Source organism: Bos grunniens, chromosome 29, assembly GCF_055505025.1.
Source record: "Bos grunniens cultivar Pamir isolate PY7600 chromosome 29, Bosgru_T2T1.0, whole genome shotgun sequence".
Taxonomy (NCBI): domain Eukaryota; kingdom Metazoa; phylum Chordata; class Mammalia; order Artiodactyla; family Bovidae; genus Bos; species Bos grunniens.
The window spans coordinates 45,237,086-45,259,428 of NC_141193.1; the positions used below are offsets into that span (position 1 = coordinate 45,237,086).

General features: G+C 40.3%; 1 long non-coding RNA gene across 2 annotated transcripts in view; it reads right to left on the reverse strand.

Annotated features, from left to right (window-relative positions):
* LOC147342580 (uncharacterized) overlaps positions 1-22,343 on the reverse strand; it is a 105,042-nt gene that overhangs the window by 6,319 nt on the left and 76,380 nt on the right. For both annotated transcript variants that reach the window (XR_015157408.1, XR_015157407.1), the window contains exons 2-3: positions 14,995-15,076; positions 11,779-11,963 (exon numbers count right to left, since the gene is read on the reverse strand). This is a non-coding gene — a long non-coding RNA (uncharacterized LOC147342580). The remainder of the gene's footprint in view (positions 1-11,778; positions 11,964-14,994; positions 15,077-22,343) is intronic.

Sequence of the window (22,343 nt, forward strand, 5' to 3'; positions counted from 1 at the left end):
GAAATGGTATGGACCTAACAGAAGCAGAAGATATTAAGAAGAGGTGGCAAGAATACACAGAAGAACTCTACAAAAAAAAAAAGATCTTCATGACCAAGATAATCACTATGGTGTGATCAATCACTCACCTAGAGCCAGACATCCTGGAATGTGAAGTCAAGTGGACCTTAGAAAGCATCACTACGAACAAAGCTAGTGGAGGTGATGGAATTCCAGTTGAGCTATTCCAAATCCTGAAAGATGATGCTGTGAAAGTGCTGCACTCAATATGCCAGCAAATTTGGAAAACTCAGCAGTGGCCGCAGGACTGGAAAAAGTCAGTTTTCATTCCAACCCCAAAGAAAAGAAATGCCAAAGAATGCTCAAACTACCGCACAATTGCACTTATCTCACACGCTAGTAAAGTAATGCTCAAAATTCTCCAAGCCAGGCTTCAGCAATACGTGGACTGTGAACTTCCAGATGTTCAAGCTGGTTTTAGAAAAGGCAGAGGAACCAGAGACCAAATTGCCAACATCCACTGGATCATGGAAAAAGCAAGAGAGTTCCAGAAAACCATCTATTTCTGCTTTATTGACTATGCCAAAGCCTTTGACTATGTGGATCACAATAAACTGTGGAAAATTCTGAAAGAGATGGGAATACCAGACCACCTGACCTGCCTCTTGAGAAACCTGTATGCAGGTCAGGAAGCAACAGTTAGAACTGGACATGGAACAATAGACTGGTTCCAAATAGGAAAAGGAGTACCTCAAGGCTGTATATTGTCACCCTGCTTATTTAACTTATATGCAGAGTACATCATGAGAAACGCTGGACTGGAAGAAACACAAGCTGGAATCAAGATTGCTGGGAGAAATATCAATAACCTCAGATATGCAGATGACACCACTTTTATGGCAGAAAGTGAAGAGGAACTCAAAAGCCTCTTGATGAAAGTGAAAGAGGAGAGTGAAAAAGTTGGCTTAAAGCACAACATTCAGAAAACGAAGATCATGGCATCTGGTCCCATCACTTCATGGGAAATAGATGGGGAAACAGTGGAAACAGTGTCAGACTTTATTTTGGGGGGGGTCCAAAATTACTGCAGATGGTGATTGCAGCCATGAAATTAAAAGACGCTTACTCCTTGGAAGAAAAGTTCCAACCAACCTAGATAGCATATTCAGAAGCAGAGTCATTACTTTGCCAACAAAGGTCCGTCTAGTCAAGGCTATGGTTTTTCCTGTGGTCATGTATGGATGTGAGAGTTGGGCTGTGAAGAAAGCTGAGTGCCAAAGAATTGATGGTTTTGAACTGTGGTGCTGGAGAAGACTCTTGAGAGTCCCTTGGACTGCAAGGAGACCCAAGTCCTTTCTGATGGAGATCAGTCCTGGATGTTCATTGGAAGGACTGATGCTGAAGCTGAAACTCCAATATTTTGGCCACCTCATGCGAAGAGTTGACTCATTGGAAAAGACTCTGATGCTGGGAAGGATTGGGGGCAGGAGGAGAAGGGGACGACAAAGGATGAGATGGCTGGATGGCATCACTGACTCGATGGACGTGAGTTTGAGTGAACTCCGGGAGTTGGTGATGGACAGGGAGGCCTGGCGTGCTGCAATTCATGGGGTTGCAAAGAGTTGGACAAGATTGAGTGACTGAACTGAACTGAAATTAGTCAAACTCAGAAACAGAAAATAGAAAGGTGGCTTCCAGTGATGAGAGAAGGGAAATAATTGCAAAATGGTCCCAGAGGATCTTCTGGGGTGGTGGTAAGATTCTATATCTTGATTGTAGCAGGGTTTACACAACTACATGTGTGCTTGCATGCTAAGTCACTCCAACCATGTCCTACTCTGTGTGACCCTATGGACTGTGTATAGCCTGCCAAGCTCCTTTGTCCATGGGATTCTCCAGCTGAGGATACTGGAGTGGGTTGCCATGCCCTTCTCCAGGGGATCTTCCTGACCCAGGGATCAAACCTGCATCTCTTACATCTCCTGCATTGGCAGGTGCGTGCTTTACCACTAGCACCGCCTGGGAAGCCCACACAACTATGGAGAGTTGGCCAAACTGTATAAGTGCTACAAGATGATCACTGCAAACACTAGATAAATCTAACAGCAGCAAAAGGACCATCGCTGGTGAATTTAAGAATTCTTTTACTCAAGTCAAAGCTCACCTCTTTCCTATCAATGTGACCGCAGGGTCTTATATCATGTGTAGTTCTAATTTTTCTCACCTGTAAAATAATGGTCGTAATATTTTCCTCTGTGTAAAGCTCTTTTGGAATAGTACTTGAAATCAGCACGTATTTTTTTTTTTCAAATTTCCCTTCTCTTCCTTTCATACCAGTATTTTTCAAAGTATGACTTTCGGACTCCTAGCATCAAAATCACCGTTGAATACTAAAATGCAACTCTTGAGAATAACATCGCAGAAAGTACATTTTAGCAAGTGCTAAAATCAAGCTTGCAGTGATGCTCTGATACATTCAGGCTTCACTGGTCCCCAGTCTCCACCACCATTTTATTCCATAAGCAAAATTCCCACTTGAATGATCTTCCTCAATCTCTACTGCCACTGCTGCTGCTAAGTCGCTTCAGTCTTGTCCAACTCTGTGCGACCCCATAGACAGCAGTCCACCAGGCTTCCCTGTCCCTGGGATTCTCCAGGCAAGAACACTGGAGTGGGTTGCCATTTCCTTCTCCAATGCCTGAAAGGGAAAAGTGAAAGTGAACTCGCTCAGTTGTGTCCGACTCTTAGCGACCCCATGGACTGCAGCCCACCAGGCTCCTCCATCCATGAGATTTTCCAGGCAATGGTACTGGAGTGGGGTACCATTGCTTTTTCTGCCTCAATCTCTAAGAATGATTTTAATCTTGAATCATGAAGGACTTGCTTTTATGTTTTTTTTTTCCTTTCCGTTTAAATGTCATGAATGGACTTCCTCCATTAGAATATCTTGGGGGTGCTTGTTTAAAATCCGGATGTTTGAACCACAATCCATTCCCTCTGAATTATAACTTCTAGGGTTGGGATTCAGGAATCTGCATTTAAACAAGCCTCCTGGGTAATTCTTATAAACTTTGAGAATGATAGCCAAACCCACCAATCACACTAACTGAAAGTGAGACTAATCTTGGGCCTAATTTTGATAATTCAGTTCATATCTACAGTCCTTACCTGGTTCTCACTTCTAAGCAGCAGGAATGAAGGATTTAATTGCATTTGTAATGGAAGATTCTCATCCCAACCTATAATCTAGTGATCAGATTCTGATTCCTAGTGTTTTTTCTTTATTCGGAAAGTGTTTATGGAGCAAATAATAGGTGTTGGGCCCCAATCTAAGTGTTACAGACAGAACAGTGACACACACACAAAAAGGCCATGATCTCCTGCTGTTCTAGCAGCATATACAGACAATTAATAAAAATTAAGCTATTAAATATAATCTGTTAGATAACTAAATGTTATAGAGAAAAATGAAACATGAAAAGAAATAGAAGTGGGAAGATTATCATTTTAAATAAGATGACCAGGAAAGGTATCATGGAAGATGCTTCCTAACATGATCTAATGGAAAATAATCTTTTTGTTACTCATGTATTGTCTACCCTTTTGAGGGGAGCATGCCAGTGACGGAATGGGTCATTGCCTGATATGACTTTGAGCCCACCACCTGAAGTCTCTCACCATCGCCTTCAGATGTCAAATTCTTGGGTTGTGCTTGTTTTCCTAAATCCTGGAGCTGGATCTGGCTATGAAGTCCTGCCCTATGTCATTTTCCGCAATTTGGCCCTTACCAACCATAAACACTGCAGATGGTGACTGCAGCCATGAAATTAAAAGACGCTTACTCCTTGGAAGGAAAGTTATGACCAACCTAGATATCATATTCAAAAGCAGAGACATTACTTTGCCAACAAAGGTTTGTCTAGTCAAGGCTATGGTTTTTCCAGTGGTCATGTATGGATGTGAGAGTTGGACTGTGAAAAAGGCTGAGTGCCGAAGAATTGATGCTTTTGAACTGTGGTGTTGGAGAAGACTCTTGAGAGTCCCTTGGACTGCAAGGAGATCCAACCAGTCCATTCTGAAGGAGATCAGCTCTTGGATTTCTTTGGAAGGAATGATGCTAAAGCTGAAACTCCAATACTTTGGCCACCTCATGCGAAGAGTTGACTCATTGGAAAAGACTCTGATGCTGGGAGGGATTGGGGGCAAGAGGAGAAGGGGACGACAGAGGATGAGATGGCTGGATGGCATCACTGACTCGATGGACGTGAGTCTGAGTGAACTCCGGGAGTTGGTGATGGACAGGGAGGCCTGGAGTGCTGCGATTCATGGGGTCGCAAAGAGTCGGACACGACTGAGCAACTGATCTGATCTTACCTGATCTGATCTGAACCATACCTAGAGATGACAGATTGGCCCGGATTTAAGGGCTAGTTGCAGTGATAGACTCTCACCAGAAGAGGGTAGCAGAGGGTTGCAGAGTGAACGCCGCTGCGGGCGTAGGTCTTCCCCCAACGAGATCAGTTCAAATACAGCATTAAGGTAGTCCAAGAGTTGGCCTCAGCAACAGCTTTTATAAGAGCTGGGACTACTATAGAACTGACATGCCCTGGAAAGAAGGGAGAGTGTAGCATATTGAAGTGACAATTTGAGAGCACTTTTCTAATAAACTCTCCTGTTGTTTAGTTGCTAAGTCATGTCTGACTCTTTTGTGACTCCATGGACTAGAGCCCGCCAGGGTCCTCTGTCCATGGGATTTCCCAGTCAAGAACACTGTCATCGGTTGCCATTGCTTCTCCGGGGAATCTTCCTTACTCAGGGATTGAACCCTGTCTCCTGCACTGCAAATGGATCCTTCACCACTGAGCCACGTGAGAAGCCCCAAGAAGCTCCCTTACCTATTAACAAGCATTCCATTTCTTGCTAAATAACATGACAAGTGTCTATCCCTACAGTGGCCCCTCTTTACTCTATCTCTGTTCAATTCCACCCCATTAGCAACACGATGGCTTCTGAGTGTTCTGAGAGACCTTAAGACCCAAACCTTTTTTTTTCCTTCTCTGGCAAACATCTGTTCATATTGAGTCCCCAGCTTAAGCGGAGCCTATACAGAATTAATGGAGTAGGCAATGGCACCCCACTCCAGTACTCTCGCCTGGAAAATCCCATGGACGGAGGTGCCCGGTAGGCTGCAGTCCATGGGGTCGCTAAGAGTTGGACACGACTGAGCGACTTCGCTTTCACTTTTCCTTTCATGCATTGGAGAAGGAAATGGCAACCCAGTCCAGTGTTCTTGCCTGGAGAATCCCAGGGACGGCAGAGCCTGGTGGGCTGCCGTCTATGGGGTCGCACAGAGTCGGACACAACTGAAGCGACTTAGCAGCAGCAGCAGCATACAGAATTAAAACTTGAGTCTCAGATTCTCCCCTAATTTGAGAACTACATGAAGGCAGGAGCAAATCACCGTGTGGGATTTTTCTCTGCAATCCCAGCAACAAGCCCAGTGCCTGGTACCTTATAGATACTCATTGCTATTTATTGTAAGACTTCATATTATCGCAAAAAGCAGTTAACCCAGATGGTAATTTTTAAAGTTTGTCTTCCTAAAAAGGGGCAGTAGTGTGACAAATTTTGTTTCTATCTTATGCTCAGCAGAAACCAGACATAACTCTTCCTTTGTCAGCAGCACCACGAAGGAAGCCTCTCACCTACTTATCTCTTTAGGCAGCAAGCTGACAGTGACACCGAATGAATGAAGCTAAACTGCATGAAAGGAAAGCAGAATGGCCTTAAGATGATCATCCCCCGACTCGCGGTCCAAACAAGGCCTAAGACCTGTGCTCTCTTCTGTGCTTTTCATGGACAGGGTCCTGCTGCCTGTCAGCTACAGCACATTTACCATCCTGTCTCCCTCAAGCAGAGCTAACAGAATTCTGGGCAAGAAGAAAGATAATATTCTTGACTCCCAGAGCCAAATATATGAGAAAGGAGTATGAATAGAATTCATTTAGTCTATTCTTTTTGTACTGTAAAAACAAAAAAGAAACTAATTCAAAGCTTTCTCTTAATTTTTGTAACAGATCTGCAGAAAAGTATTATTATTTTCTTCTTTTTCAGGAAAAATGACAAACCTAGATGTGTATTAAAAAGCAGAGACATCACTTTACAGATAAAGATCTGTACAGTCAAAGCCATGGTTTTTCCAGTAGTCATGTATGGATGTGAGAGTTGGACCATAAAGAAGGCTGAGCACCAAAGAATTGATGCTTTCGAACTGTGGGGTTGGAGGAGACTCTTGAGAGTCCCTTGGACAGCAAGGTCAAACCAGTCAATCCTAAAGGAAATCAACCCTGGATATTCATTGGTAGGACTGATGTTGAAGCTGAAGTTCCAGTACTTTGGCCACCTGATGAGGAGAGCCGACTCCTTGGGAAAGACCCTGATGCTGGGAAAGATTGAAGACAGGAGGGGAAGGGGACAACAGAAGAGGAGATGGTTGGATGGCATCACCGACTCAGTGGACACGAATCTGAGCAAACTCAGGGAGATAGCGGAGGACAGAGGTGCCTGGCATGCTGTAGTCCATGGGGTCACAAAGAGTCACACAGGACTTAGCAACTGAACAACAGCAACAATGTTTTTAAGAGTCAGTGAAGTAAAGGCAGGTCGAAAGACTCATTAAGGTCACTTAACAGGTCTATTAATTTTAGGGTCCATGTTTTGTTTACTGTGCCATGTTTCAATTCAATTTTGCCCATGTATTAGATTTTACATTTTGCAAAATATATCAATACTGATTTTCTAATTTACTCATCACAAGCACCATATTGGACAGATAAAATATTCTTTCTCTCTTCAGACAGATGAGCATATTAAGGCCAGAATGAGAGCATATACACTTTGAAAATAAATACTATCTTCCTTAAACAAATGGCCTGCCCTTGTAAAGTAGGTCAGGCTGTTCAACTTATAACTAAGATCAAACAGGCGGTCAAGATAAGATGGGTCTTTTCAGTCCTAGATGGATTCTTAAGAGCAACTCAACTTGCCCATTCATTAGGTAATTAAAAACATACAGAACTACATTTCCTTTACTCAAAATGCTAAAAAGACATAAAAAACAAACACAATAATCACGTGTGTGGAGAGGATGGGGAGGTAAGCAGCAGTGACATAAATACTCTCAGATGGGAAAGTGGGAAAGAGAAACCAAGGGCGGAGGCAGTCCAGTTGTTTGGCAGAGTACATTAATGGATGTTTAATGATATGATTATACAAACCTGAGATATAGAGCAGAGTGTGGCAGTGGGGTCTAGTAAGAACTAAATTTTTACAGAAGAAAATCAGGAGGATGCGCTTTGCTTTGTTTGAATTGACACTGAACAGCAACAAAGAGAAAAATCCTGAAATTCACACAGAGAACAGTATTGAACAGAAATGAAGGCCAAGATGAAATATGACTGTGAGAACTGACCTCCCTCAGGATTTCAGAAATACTGGAGAGAAAATATGGTATGCAACAGGGGGACTCAGGCTGATCCAACCCAGGTATTGTGAAGAAAGGAGAGTCTGATGTCTAGATTATACCTGTAACCCGTGGATGACTTTCAGTGCATTTTTCCATTCATGGTTTTATCCAATTCTCACAACTCTATTCAGTGAATATAATGATCATTAGCATTTTACAAATGAACAGTGAGGCTTGGAGATACTACTTAATTTTTCTCAAAATCCCATGGGAAATAGAATCAGTATAGGATCAGATAGGTCACCCGAAGTTTTTAAGGTGTCTATGACCTTAAAAAGTGTTCTACTCCATAATTTCAAGAACTTGCAGATATAATTGTAGTTAGAGCAGAAACTTTTTATCTCTAAATTACTCACTAATTTAGATTCAACCCTGTCACATAGTGCTAACACGATTCCAAGAAATATGCTAATGGAGCCATTAGTTAGGATGTTTCCTTATTATCACCATTTAAAACATAATCAAAATGAGCTCTTCTAATGCAACTCTCACACAGTTTGCAAACTTCTCTTCATTATGCCCAGGAAGTAAATGTATATTTCAAAGAAAATCTGAGGTTCCTATTTAACTTTTAGAAATTTTAACCTCCAAGGATAATTAGTATGATATAATCACTTAACAAAAACTCTCAGGAGTCTCACATTTGTATCATGGGAGCAGCCTCAAATATGTAAAGGAATAGTGGTGCTCTTGTGAAAGAAAAAGTGATAGGCATGTCTCTTTGTGACCCCATGGACTGTAGCCTACCAGGCCACTCCGTCCATGAAATTATCCAAGCAAGAATAGTGGAGCAGGTAGCGATTCCCTTCTACAGGGCATCTTCTTAACCTAGGGATTGAACCTGGGTCTCTTGCACTGCAGGCGGATTCTTTACCATGAAAGTGAAAGTGAAGTCACTCAGTCGTGTCCAACTCTTTGCGACCCCATGGACTGTAGCCTACCAAGCTCCTCCGTCCATGGGATTCTTCAGGCAAGAATACTGGAGTGGGTTGCCATTTCCTTCTCCAGGGGATCTTCCCAACCCAGGGATCGAACCCCGGTTTCCCGCATTGGAGGCAGACGCTTTAACCTCTGAGCCACAGGGAAGCCCATATTCTTTACCATATACATAAAGGTACTTTGGAAATGTTCAGTTCAATAAACTGGCCTTTAAGCTGGGCTCTGACTGGTTGGCGGGTGGGGCTGGGGATAAGAGAAACAGATCAAAAATAAGAATAGTTGGGTCTTGGACCAGGAGGAATTTTGTAATGATACTTCAAATTAGGAGCCTAGTTGCTTACATATTACATACTTGGGGAATTTTTCAAGAAAATCCATTAGGAAATGATAATATGATGCTATAAAAACATGAATAACTACAAGTTGATGATGATTTCTATTGCCAGGCACTATGGAAGAAAATTTTCATATGTTATTGTATCTATTCCTCATGACAGCTTGATAAAGTCTTCATTATTTATTTCCATTCTGCCAATGAGGAAACTCAGATTCCGACATAGGCACAGAGATAACACAAAGGGGAAGGAAGGGCCTGCAGTCTGAATCCAGACGGCAGCGGTCCTCTTTCCTCCCAACCTGGAATCTAGTGAGACTTTGCAGGATAGTATTGCTTTCTAGAACAAAGGGGCCTGCTTTCACCTACCAACACCATCATGCCATGTAGTGTCTCCCACATCATAATCATTCCAGAAGGGCTTTGCTGGATGGTTAACAGACCAGCCAGCAGTGCTTGGGGATACAAATAAAATTTATTAACTAGTGACTTAAAATACATAAATTATGACTCTCCTATAACAACCATCTTACAGTAAGATGCTGATGTCGGGACTTCGCTGCTGGCTCAGTGGTAAAGAATCCACCTGGCAGTATAGAAGATGCGGGTTTGATCCCTGGGTTGGGAGGATCCCATACACCGCAGAGGAGCTAAGCCTGTGAGCCACAGCTTCTGAGCCTGTGCTCTAGAGCCCAGGAGCCACAAGGACTGAAGCCCACGTGCCTGGAGCCCTGCTCCACGACAAGAGAAGCCACGGCAGTGAGGAGCAGACGCCCCACAGCTAGAGAGCTGCCCTGCTCTCCACAACCAGAGGAAAGCTGTGCAGCACCAAGGCCCAGCATGGTCATAAATAAATAAATAAAATAAAGATGCCAATGGCATGATCCAAAGGCCCAATGAAAACAGTGTCAACATTTCTACCACTGTATCATGCTCTTGACCTTTTCTCATCATCACATGGAGATTGCTCCAACTTCAGGCATCATATCGGCATCCATCACAGCAGTATGAAGGAGAAAAGGGACAAGTTCACCTTTGTGGCTCTCAGGTAGCTACAGAACTACTAATATTAATATTAATAGCTATAATAAGAGCAGTAATAATTATTTCAGTGTGTTTGTAACTGCACATATGCTAGGTTGTATAATATTTTTTTCTATAGATTCCCTTACATAATCTTTCTGACTATTCTACGTACAGTTTTATTTGACCTCATTTTACATGCAATAAAGTTGAGACCCAGAAAGGTAAGTTCATATATTCAAGGTCATATAATTAGCAAGAAGGAAAAGCACAATTTCAGATCTGTTCTCTCTGGCTCTCACTGTGATGCTCTCAATCCTTTGTTGTACTGTTTCTTAGAATCATTGAATGAGTAATAGAATACACTGGTGTGTAACTGTACTTCAAAACCTCTTTCAGACCCACATTCTCCATCATGCCCTTTAAGAGCTACCATTCTTTCAACATTCCTAGTTGCCTCTTTTCAATTTCTGTTTGTTACATCTCTTATGGTGTCTTACCCATCATTCTATGAGTCACTTGCCAAGTTTCCTTACTTTTTGTATTCTGTTGTAGGAAGTTCATGGGCAGGGTCCGTGCCCACTCTTAAGCTCAAGTATGTGCTAGGTGTTTAGAAACATGTCCCTAAGTCAACAGAAACTCTCACTGACCCTGCTGTTTTATAAAGGGTCCTGGAATCTGCGGTTCAGTTTGGCCGAGTCCAGTTGCTTGGCATCTCTTTTACCATTGCTAGATGTGCCAGTCTTGAAACATAATTTATGATCTCTGGGAATATAAGTGGGATATAGCTGTTTTATGTGCTTCCCAGGGGGTGCAGTGGTAAAGAATCTGCCTGCCAATGCAGCAGACACAAGAGACTCAGGTTTGATCCCTGGGTTGGGAAGATCTCCTTGGAGAAGAAAATAGCAACCCATTCCAGTATTTGCACCTGGAAAATTCCATGAACAGAGGACCTTGATAGGCTATAGTCCATGGGGTTGCAAAGAGTCGGACATGACTGAGTGTGTGTGCACACACAGAGTTTTACAACTATCAGATTCAACTAGTCCAGTCATTCATCTCGAGTAGAAAACACAGCTTTTTTTCCTACAAAAATTAAAATTTGCTTCTATATTAAATCAAGGGATCTGTCTTGGTGATATGTTAGATATTTCTATTTTAAAGTAATGATACATTTAGGAACACTATAATAAAATTGTCACTTCTTAATTGCATATTGCATCTCTTTATTCTAGAACTTAAGTTTATTTTTTATTTTGTATTTCCTATTCAACAGATCTCCTGAGAGGGCTTTCTCATCTTTTCATTCTTTCCTTAAGCCAGAGAATATTTATTAATAACACCTATTCCATGTATGGCAGTCTAGGAAGCACTGGGAATAAAGAGATATTGTAGTATTATAGACATCAGGAAGAATTATATTCAAGGTGCATTAGCAGGCGAAAGAATGAGCCAATTTTCTCGAAAGCATTATGGAAGGCATTACAGAAGAGGACATATTTGAGGAAGGATGAGAAGGAGTTTGTTAGCTGGACAAGAAGACAACAGGACAAAGGGAAAATCCGATGCAAGCATATAAAAAATATGACACACTGGGGAAATACAAGTCATTCTATGTGGGTGAAGTATGGGCTGTAACACAAGAGTGATGGAAACAGTTGACTTACCAAGTGGGCAATAAATCGCAGCACATCTCACTTACTCTGTTAAGGTTTTATCAGGAATAACTGAGTACAAACCATACAGAAAAGCCATGTTTTGATGCTACTGCTGCTCAGTGGTTATAATGGAACCCACCATCTTCTGCTTTATTTTTTAGCTGGTGAAATAATAAGACAGCTTGATGCTTAGACCAGCTGTCCTGCACATCATTGCTTTGCATAAGTGGTGTATTAATTATTTATCTTTGTCTAATAAAGTACTCCCAAGTTATCCACCTAAATCAACATTTTTTCACCTGCAGTTTCTGAGGAGCACAGATCCTGGAACAGGTTAAGTGAATATTTTTGATCCATGGTGTGTCATGAGATTTCAGTCAAGCTATCAGGTAGGACTGCAATCATGTAGAGGCTTGGCATGGACTAGAGAATCTCATCCAAATATTGATTCCATAGCATTGCTCATAACATCGTAGGTGGTTTCCTGTAGTGGAAAAAGTGAAAGAGAGAGAGAGGAAGGAAGAGAGAGAACATATATTCAATTTTTCTGACCTACAGTGTCCAAAGTTTCACAGCGCCTCTTCTGTTGTATTCCATTGTACACACAGAGTATCTACAATATAAAGCAGGTAGGGAATATGCAAGGACATGAGTACTAGGAGGTGGGGATCAGTAAAGACTATGTTATTAATATGTTTCTGTCTGGATCCAGGGATTCATATCACTCCTATATCAAAACGCACAAACACATTCAAGGCCCCTCAAAGCTTCATTCCATTATAGTGTCTGCTTGATGTACATAATCTGGTCATCTAACTAAAGTCCAGCTGTCAATAAGGATCCTCGGATATAATTTTGTGTTGAAATCCTGAAGTTTAGTTCCTTTCCATTTGAAGTCATAAACTAATGAAACTAGTTATCTGCCCTCATACATCCAACATAAACATACAAGAATGTCTACGTATACTACTCACATCCTTTTTCAAAAAGGGAGACATGAGTGGCACACAGGAGTCATGGTTCCTGGAAGCTCTCAGATCCTGCTGAGAAAATGTTGAAAGTTTTTGTTGTTGTTGTTATAAATCAGTCAGTCCTACTCCTCTTCAGGAGTTATGTTCCATGGCTTTTGAGTTTGCCTTCCAGGCTCTTGGTTACACCAAGCCACTCATCCTTTTCCATGAGAAACAGTGCGTATTAACAGGTAAGCTGTCTTATCAGCCTATTTCCTCCTAGTGGAGTCTTAGAGTATGAAGGTGTTTCACTTTGCCCTCTTTCTGTCCCTTTTGCTCCAAGCTGACATTGTTTCTACTGATATAATCCTCTTAAAAAATTTTTGGGTCCCCTGTGAATCTTCTTGGAGTTCATTAGACAAAATCTACTGTAACAAATGCCTTTGTAATAACCCTTTCTCTTCTGTGGGTCTCTGTCCAATGCTGGGTGATGCTAATGTACAGCACCCTTAATTATCCCAGAAACCCTATGTCTCTGGAGGGTCTTCTGCCTCCAGACATACCTGGAGACATCACCTTCAATCTATCTGAATCTTACCAAAATATTTTTCTGTTACAGTATTTGTTACATCTTTAGTTTTCCTGGAAGTAGCCTGGATTGCTTAATATTTTTTTAAAGATTTTTTTTCATGTGAACCATTTTAAAAGTCTTTATTGAATTTGTTTCTGTTTTTTCGTTTTGGTTTATTGGCTGCCAGGCATGTGGGATCTCAGCTCCTTGACCAAAGATGGAACCTGTACCCTCTGCATTGGAAGGCGAAGTCCTAAGCAATGGACCCCGAGGGAAATCCCAAGGAATGTTTAATTTTTTAATTAATAAATAACTTCTTAATTTTAACATCCTTTGCTATCTTCAGAGGCTTAGTAATTTTAAAGCAATCACATCCTAGCCTTTTCACATATAACAGTTTTTGCTTTTGTTTACCACTTTTCTTTTTCATTTACTAGAAGCAACAAGGAGAAAAACATCTTGTCCAAGAATCTCCCTACTCGGTCATTTAGTTCAATAAGCGTGTTTTCTACTTTTCACATTCAGTTCGGTTCAGTTCAGTCACTCAGTCGTGTCCAACTCTTTGTGACCCCATGAACTGCAGCACGCCAGGCTTCCCTATCACCAACTCCTGGAGCTTACTCAAACCCATGTCCATTGAGTCGGTGATGCCATCCGACCATCTCATCCTCTGTTGTCCCCTTCTCCTCCTGCCTTCAATCTTTCCCAGCATCAGGGTCTTTTCCAATGCACCAGTTCTTCACATCAGGTGGCCAAAGTATTGGAGTTTCAGCTTCATCATCAGTCCTTTCAATGAATATTCAGGACATTATTGTAGATGAAAATTTTGCTAAACTTTTAGCTACCACATAACTAGGATCTTCCTTCCTGTTTTCCAGTATTATCCTCATGCCCCTTTATCCCATCACAGGAAGCCTTCTCAAAATCCATGATGTCTGGCCGACAGTTTCCTCACTAAAACTCTTCATATCATTCCAGCTTCTAACACTTCCTGGTTCCAAAGCCACTACCAATTTTTTAGATATTTGTTAGACCACTCCCACATCCAAATACCAACATCAATATTAGTTATCCAGTCTGTATAAAAAATTACTCCAAAACTTGGCAATTTAAAACATTAAACATTAAATATCTAGCACAGTTTCTGAAGACTAGGACTCCAGGAGCAGGCTACCTGGGTTCTAGTTTAGGAGCACTTGTGAAGTTTCAATCAAGTTTTTGCTGAAGTTGCAGTCATCTGGAAACCTGACTGGGGCAGAAGGCTTCACTTCCAAGTCACTCGTATAGCTATTGGCAGGAGAACTCAGTTCCCTGTGACAGGGACCTCTCCATGTGACTCCTCAAACAACTGTAGCTGACTTTTCCCCAGTGTGAATAATTTCAGAAAGAGAGAGTGAGCAAGAAAGCAGGAAACTTCAGTGGCTTTTTTGATCTATGCTCTTCAGAGTCAGAAGCTGTCATTTCTTTATTTCTGTTGTATTCTATTTGGCATGCAGACTATACCTGATACATTGTTGGAGGCAGGTAAGCAAGGTTTTCAGTATCAGGAGGGAGGATCCTTGGGGTCCATCTTAGAGACTGGCTACTACATAGTCTTGTCTTCCCAGGTGGCTCAGTGGTAAAGAATCTGCCTGCCAGTGCAGGAGATGCAGTAGACACGAGTTCCATCCCTGGGTTGGGAAGATCCCTTTGAGTAGGAAAAGGCAACCTGCTCTAGTATTCTTGCCTGGGAAGTCCCATGGACAGAGGAGCCTGGCGGGCTATAGTCCACGGTGTCCCAGAGAGTCAGACATGACTGAGCACACATACATACATACACTAGTCACAGGCTATTTTCAAAGCTTTCTATGTGAAGGCAGCCCATTTACTTGTGACGTATAGAGCATAGATAAGCAATTAGCCACTTTCATTCTGTTTAATCTCTGTGCAGCGTGGGGAGAAGGGTGGAAGCTGTGAGTCTAATCCAGCAAAGCACAGTGGAAAGTATGTCTTACTGCTATACTTTTAAGAAAACGCTTGAGCCAGGACGCTGGTAGCCCGCGGGCGCCACCGGGCGCGGAGAGGGAAGCGCGGCGGCTGGAGAAAAAAAAGAAAAAAGAAAACGCTTGTAAGCAGGTGAATTGTCTTCTAGTCCTTCCTTCTAAAAATACTGTTACCCCATTGACTAAAGTGGAAACTCAAACTAGCCTCATTTATTCTTGAGTAAGGAGAAAGAATAGAGAACAGGAAGTAACATTTGGTAACCCCTTGATGGGTAGGGACATTATACCTTATTTATATCATGGTCAGTCTAATTCAATCATCACAAAAACCCAGTCAGATAAGGATAATACCCATCATTTTATACTTGCAGCTGCAATTTTGGAGGCAGGTACCAGAACAAGGAAAGCTGCCAGGAGTGGAAGAAACTACATAGAGAGCCGAAAAAACCCTTTGCAGAGGGCTTCCTCTGAATCTTTGGCTGAGTGCAGAACTGTGCATGAGTGTGAGATATTACTCACAGCCAGGGCAAGGACTGCCAAACAGGGGCACATGGAAGACTCTGGCTAGAAACAGTTTTCCTTCCCTCTAGCCAGAGTGGAAAACATTATGTGTTATGACGCACCAGGTCGAGGACTCAGGTAATTAATGTTACCTGAATATTATGGAAAAACTTGACCTTGCTCTAGACCAACTTCACAAAGCTAAAAAGCAAGCCTCAGAGGTTGAAACTAATCTTAAGAAAATAAACTGCACCACAGATAAAAACTCAGAAATATTTAAAGAATCTATTATCCAGTACTCAACAAGGTAAAATCCACCATATCTGCCATTTAATAAAAAATTTAGCAAATATACAAGAAGCAGGAAAATATAACCTCTAATAAGAAGGAAAACTGAGTAATGTAAATGAAAAAGGCACAGATAACAGCATAAGTACATAAGGACATAACAGAGTATATCTCATATGTTCAAGAAAGTAGGCGAAACCATGACCATGTTAAGGAGAGAGATTAAAAACAGAAATATGCAAAACTGAATTTCTAGAGATAAAAAATATGTATTGTCTGAAGCAAAAACTATATTACATTATATTTGGTTAAGAGAAGAGCACACACTTGGGGTGGGGCAGAATATTAGTGACTTAAGGCATAGAAAAGAAACAATCCAAAATTTAACCAAAAGGAGAGGCCAAATGCTTTGGACCTCTTAATTTATATACTTACAGGACTAAAGTAGTTCAAGGAATATAAAGATGCATAATATGAACACTAAAAGAACCACTGAATATTCAAATAAATAGGTAAAACTAGTAAGTTAGCAAAGAAGATAAAATGGAGTAATGACTAAAAATATTCAGTTAATCCAAAATAAAGAAATTAAGGGAAATTGTGATAACCACAAAGAGGATCAATTGAAATAAAAAACAAGACGGGGGCCGCGGCGTGTGACGTCCCGCGCGTCGGCGGCCGCGGAGCAGCGCGGGCAGCCAGGCAGCCGCAGGCGGGGTGTGAAGAAAAACAATGACACTCCAATGGACGGCAGTTGCAACTTTTCTTTACGCTGAAATAGGACTCATTTTAATCTTCTGTCTACCTTTTATTCCTCCTCAGAGATGGCAGAAGATACTTTCCTTTAGCGTTAAGAAAAAGAAATTAAAAAAAAAAAAAAAAAAAACAAGACGGAAGATTTAACCCAAACCATATCAATAATTATGTTGAATGTATATTATGTAAACAAGCAATCAAAAAGTATAAAAAGTATATTGAATTTTATAAAAAGATCCAGCTATATGTTGCCTAAAAGAAATTCACTTTAATAGTAAGAATATACATCAGTGAAAGGATGAAAAAAGACATGTCAGGTTAACGTGATCAAAAGGAAGGTAGAATGGCAAATTTAATATCAGAAAATGTATATTTAAGAGTAAAGATTATAACCTTGAATAAAATAGTCATTTTATAATGATAAAGGTGTTAAATCATCAAGAAGACATAACAGTTTTAAATACTTCTGCACTTAATAATGAAACTTCAAAACACATGAAGCATAGACTTATACAAATAAAGAAGTCCACAAATATAGTTGAGGATGTCTCAATATTTTAGAGAACAAGGAGACAGAAAGTCAGTAGAGATATAGGAGATTTTCACTTCATTATCAACTAACATGACCTGTTTGACATTTATGTAACATCCCATCCAAAAATATCAGAATACACATATTTTACAAGTGCACATGAAATATTACCAAGATAGACTATCTTCTGGTTCATAAAACAAGTCTTATAAATATGTTTGATCAGAATTAAATTTCAATAAAAATCAATAGTGGAAAGATATCCAGAAAATCACCAAATATTTGGAAACTAAATGTCATACTTGAAAATGGTTCAAAGAAGACATCAAAATAGAAAACATTTTAAACTGAATGGAAGTGAAAACGTGGCATATTAAAATTTGTGGATGCACCTAATGCAATAATCAGAGTAAAATTAGAGCATAAAAGCCGATATTAGATAAGAAGGAAGGTCTCAGATAATGACTTCAACTTTCACTTTAAGACACTTGGAAAGGTTGAGCAAATCAAATCCAAGATAAACAGAGGAAAGGAAGTAGAAAATAATTGATTGTACCATTTTACATTCTGTCAGTGGTGTCTTAGAGTTCCGGTTGCTCACCTACACTTGGCTAGTTCATCTTTAAAGTTGTAAGCATTACAGCAGCTCTGTAGTGTTGACTCATTGTGGTTTAAATTTGCATTTTCCTTACACCTGATATTAAGGATCTTGTTTTGGATTTTTTTTTATTGGAAGGTAACTGCTTTATAATATTGTGCTGCTCTCTGCCATATATCAACACGGTTCAGCCACAAGTTTACACATGTCCCCTCCTTCCCGAGCCTCCCCGCTCATCACCCCCGCACCCCTCTAGGTGGTCACAGGGCACTAGGTTGAGCTTCCTGTGTCACACAGCAAATTCCCACTTGCTATCTATTTTACATACGGTAATTTATACGTTTCCATGCTATGCTCTCAGTTTGTCCCACCCTCTCCTTCCGCCACTGTGTCCAAAAGTCTGCTCTCTATGTCTGCGTCCCCACTGCTGCCCTGCCAAGAGGTTCATCAGGACCATTTTTCTATTTTCCATCTTTTATGAAGTGTCTATGAAAATCTTTTGCCTATTTTTAAATTGGTTTATTATTGAGTTGAAATGTTCTTTATATATTCTAGATATATATTTCTTTTGTCAATGTTTTGCAAATGTTTTCCCCCAGCCATAGCTTAATTTTTTTTCATTGGTTAATGAGTCTTCTAAAGAGTAAAATGTCTAAATTTTGATAAAGTTGAATTCATCCTTTGATATCTCATTTCCTTTTGTACTATTAAAATATCTGAATTCAAGACCTTCTATGTTTTCTTCTAGATATTAGTTTTTAGCTCTTAAATTTCAGGTCCGTAATCCATTTTGAGTTAATTTTTACAAGTGGTAAAAAGATTTATTCTTCTAGTACTAGTTTGGTTTGATTTTGCTATAATACTGCTTAACTCATTTAGACATTTTTGTGTGTAGGGTAAAGGATTGGTCAAAGTTTATAATTTTTTTTTTTCGAATGGTTCACCAGTTGCTCCAACATTTATTAAAAAGCTTATCTGTGACAGATTTGAGATGCCACTTTTATCATTCCACATTTTTCAGGATCTACTTTTCCTTTTGTTATATTTCACAGTCCTCTCTATTCTTGTTCCAATACCATACATTCTGTCAGTTTACATTAACACATGATTTTATGCCTCATATATGAAAAAATTGATCTTTTTTTCCCCTGACCTATGAAAATGTCTTTACCGAGTTTACTGCTATAAAATTAAATCCAAAATTTAACATTTTACTTGTTCCCTTTCCTTTCTTTTCCAAGTGAGTCACAGAAATACTAAAAAAAAAAAAAAGCAATCCAATAATTTCACTACTTTACAGTAAAACCACTTGATGCAGAAGGAGTTCTTTTCTCAGGTGAGGTGGTCCTGTTATTATTTAAGTGTCTCCTGGATACTGCTCTCTTCTCAGCATCATTGCGTAGCTCTTGGTGGTTCATCCTTTATCCACCAAGGATTTCTAGCACATGAAATTCAGGGCTAGTGGTTTGATTCTGAAATGAAATTTAGAGTGGTGACCTCATCAATCTTCTGAGTTGTACAAATGGAAAGGGTCTGAAAGTCTGGACACATAACTCAAAATGACTTTTTTCACTTATTCTTGGATAGGTGATGCAACTGCTTCTTCAGTTGTTAGCAAGCAAAAAGGGAGTAGCCAGTTTACCAAGACATTAAGCAACAGAGAAAATCTAGTACATTCCCTTCTGCATTCTTGGTTGGCCTCATAAGCGCCATGGAAGACATAGAGGTTGTTTAGATAAGGTGTTAAGTATTTTTTATTTTGCTATTCAGTGTCTAAGAACACACACATTAATTCAATGTCAGGAAAAATGCTTGTTCTTTTCCCACCTGAGGGCAGGGAGAACTCAGAAGCGCTTGTGAAATCAACACTCCAGAGGCCCAGACTCATTAAAAGATCAAGATCTGGTCACAGGACCCTAGATGCTTCCCATCCCCTGACACCCTGTCACCACGTTGTGGCTGTTGTTCGGTCACTAAGTCATGTCCGATTCTTTGTGACCCCATGGACTGAAGCACGCCAAGCTCCGCTGTCGTCACTACCTACCAGAGTTTGCTCAAATTCATGTCCATTCTGTATATCACCACATGACTACAGGCCTATTTAAAGAAGTTCTCTAACCCAACACATTGTGTCCAGGTACCCAGAAAAAAATATAAAACATACAAAAGGGTGAAAAATACAGTTTTAATTTTAAGAGACCAAGTAAGCAACACAACCAGATTCTGATACCGCTGGTATGTTAGAATGATCAGACTGTGAAAATTCAAAACAACTATGATTAATATAAGAACTCCAATAAAGTAGACAGTATACAAGAAGAGATAGGGTTTGTAAAATAGATAGCTAATGGGAAATTGCTATATTTCACAGGGAGCTCAACCTGGTCCTCTGTGATAACCTAGAGGGGTGGGGTGGGGTGGGAAGTGGGAGAGAGGTTTCAGAGGGAGAGAACACATGTGTCCTTAGGGCTGATTCATGCTGTTGTAAGGCAGAGACCAACAGGACACTGTGAAGCAGTGATCCTCCAATTAAAAACAAATTTAAAAGAAAAGAGTAGATGGGGTAATGTAAGCAGAGAGATGGAAATTTGAAGTAAAAATAAAAAAGACATGTTAGAGATGGAAACAAACTAAAGAATGTCTTTAATGGGCTTACTAACACAGTGGACCCCTCAAGAAAGAATCTCTGAGCCTGAGGACATCTAAACAGAAATCACCCAGACTGAAAAGCAAAGAGAAAAGAAGACTGAAAAAAGAAACAAACCCAGAATAACCAGAAATGTGGGACAATTATAAAAGATGCAATAGGGACTTCCCTGATGATCCAGTGGCTAAGACTCTATGCTCCCAATGAAGGGGACCCAGGTTCAACCCCAGGTCAGGGAACTATATCCCAGGTCCCACTGTTAAGATCCAGCTCAGCCAAATAAATAAAGGTGCAACATACTTGTAATGGGGAATATCAGAAAGAGAAGAAAGCTGAAAAGGAATATTAAAAATATTTGAGGCAATAATGACTGAGAATTTCCCCAGTCTAATGTCAGACATCAAATCACAGATCCAGGAACTCAGAGAACATCAAGTAGGATAAATGCCAAAAAAAAAAAATTCATCTCTACATGTCATATTTAAATTGCAGAAAAATCACAGATGAAAAGAAGTCCCTAAAGAAGCCAGAAAAAAAGACAATTACATCCAACTTCTCAGAAACTAGGCAAGCAAGAAGGAAATAGAGTGAATAAAGTGTTGAGGGACAAAAATGACTAATTTAGAATCCTTACCCTGCAAATGATCCTTGAAAAACAGACTCTTGTTTCGTTCAGCAGGACGAGTAAGGCAGAGAACGGTGAGAGACAATGGTAGTGAGGTGGATAAAATGCAGACTAAAGGCTGTTAGGTGAGTCAGGTGAAAAATTAATTCAGCCCATGGTCAATAGTAATAGCCAGTATTTATTAAATGTTTACCATTTTATGAACACTGTGGTATTTTTAACATACTTAATTGACTATGCTAAAGCCTGTGACTGTGTGGATCACAACAAATTGTGGAAAATTCTGAAAGAGACGGAATACTAGACCACCTTACCTTACCTGCCTCCTGAGAAACCTGTATGCAAGTAAAGAAGCAAGTTAGAACCAGACATGAAACAATGGACTGTTTCCAAATTGGGAAAGGAGTATGTCAAGGCTGTATATTGTCACCTTGCTTATTTAATTCATATGCAGAGTACATCATGCAAAATACTGGGTTGGATGAAACACAAGCTGGAATCAAGATTTCCAGGAGAAATATCAATAACTTCAGATATGCAGATGACTTCAAACTCAACATTCAAAAAACTATGATCATGGCATCCAGCCCCATCCTTCATGGCAAATAGTTGGGGAAACAATGGAAACAGTGACAGATTTTATTTTCTTGGGATCCAAAATCACTGCAGATGGGAACTGCAGCCATGAGATTAAAAGACACTTGCTCCTTGGAAGAAAGGCTATGACAAACTGACATAGCATATTAAAAAGCAGAGACATTACTTTGCCAACAAAGGTCTGTATAGTCAGAGCTATGTTTTTTTCCAGTAGTCATGTATGGATGTGAGAATTGGGCCATAAAGAAAGCTGAGTGCCGAAGAATTGATGCTTTTGAACTGTGGTGTTGGAGAAGACTCTTGAGAGTCCCTCAGACAGCAAGGAGATCAAACCAATCAATCCTAAAGGAAATCAACCCTCAATATTGATTGGAAGGACTGATGCTGAAGCTGAAGCTCCTATACTATGGCCGCCTGATGCAAAGAACTGACCCACTGGAAAAGACCCTGATGCTGGGAAAGAGTGAAGGCAGAAGAAGAGGATGACAGCGGATGAGATGGTTGAATGGTATCACCGACTCAATAGACATGAGTTTGAGCAAACTCTGGGAGTTGGTGACAGACAGGGAAGCCTGGCATGCTGCAGTCCATGGGGTCACAAAGAGTTGGACACGACTGAACTGACCTGAATTGAATCTTACTTAAATCCTTACAACAACCCAAATAAGAAAATAGGGATAGAGAGAAATTAATTTTTAAACTACAATGCTATATTGTAATGGGGAGTCATTGAAAGTTTTTAAGCAAGAAAATGATGCTTCTGTGTAAATACTGTCTTCAGTTCAGTTCAGTTCAGTCTTCTATTACTGACTCCTTA